The following is a 1,263-nucleotide window of genomic DNA, read 5'->3' as shown; positions in this document are numbered from 1 at the left end:
GGCCTTGTACCAAAATTTGAAATCAATTTATATACGATAGAACCCAAGTAACCGAGGGCTGACGAAGAAAAAAACATTATCTACAGTTAGATGTAAAATTTAGTCGGAGTTCGAAAGATTTACGACCCCAGTACGCAACTGGTACTTAGTTTATCGACCCTGAAAGGTTATAGCAAAGTCGACCTCGGCGGAATTTGAACTCAGAACGTAAAAACAGACGAAATACCGCTAAGCATTTCGCCCGGCATGCTACCGATTCTGCCAGTTCACCACTTTTTCAGGGTATATAAACTACCAGTAATTCTTCTGCAAAGAAATAATAAAGACATACATAGGATACTATTTCCAACAGCAGATCAGTATTTGAAACTACAATGAAATATTTTATTAGAAAGATTCATATATTAACGATTATTCGCATATTTATTCTTGATACGTCTTGACATGTTCAGATGCAAAATATGTTCAGACGCAAAATCGTTGTAATACAGAATATACCATATAGAATAATTTTCCCTTTTACGACGATACCGTATTCAGCACCCTCGGCTCATTGTTGCACAGCACTCAAGGGACCCCGGTGTTTCGACATGTTGTGTCTCGTCAGCCAGTAGCAAACGGAACTCTGAAACTAAACAAAGCCGCTGGCTTTGTTTATACCTTCAGCGAACAAATTGTCGACTGATCGGTGCTTATATCTTCCAACCGATAAAATAAATCGTTATATGCACCGTGTACAGCGAGATCTGGAATGATTATTTGCATATTTATTCTTATAATGACATAGAAATTCAGTCAAAGACGGTTTTATCATTTGCATGTTCAGCAGCAAGAACCAAAATGTTATTAACTTTGCCCTAATCTTGTCTTGTCCTCCGAGTATCTGTTAGAAATATCTCTTTTTTTTATTTCTTATTACATTTTTTGCTTGGGTGACAAAATTTAGTAACTCAAGATGGAAGGAAGCTGTAACTACTTAAATTGCAATGAAAATATCTCTCCCCAAATATATTTGTAACCATTCTGAAATGACATGGAGATTTGCTTTCGTTTTCGCAAATAATTACTTTGACGAAATGGAATGTTTGTAACAGAAAACTAATGAAAAAAAAAAAAAGGAAAAAAAGGAAAAGAAAGAAAAAAAAAAGAAAACAGTAAAGAAGCTAACGAATTCTCATCATAGCAATCAGAGCTGAACTTTCTTAACGGTGTAAAACCATGGAAGATCAACATTACTTTTATCGTTTTTACTTTATTTTATTG

This window comes from Octopus bimaculoides, chromosome 20 (assembly GCF_001194135.2).
Source record: "Octopus bimaculoides isolate UCB-OBI-ISO-001 chromosome 20, ASM119413v2, whole genome shotgun sequence".
Classification (NCBI taxonomy): Eukaryota; Metazoa; Mollusca; class Cephalopoda; order Octopoda; family Octopodidae; genus Octopus; species Octopus bimaculoides.
The sequence above is the reverse complement of the archived record's forward strand: the minus strand, read 5'-3'. Positions refer to the sequence as shown.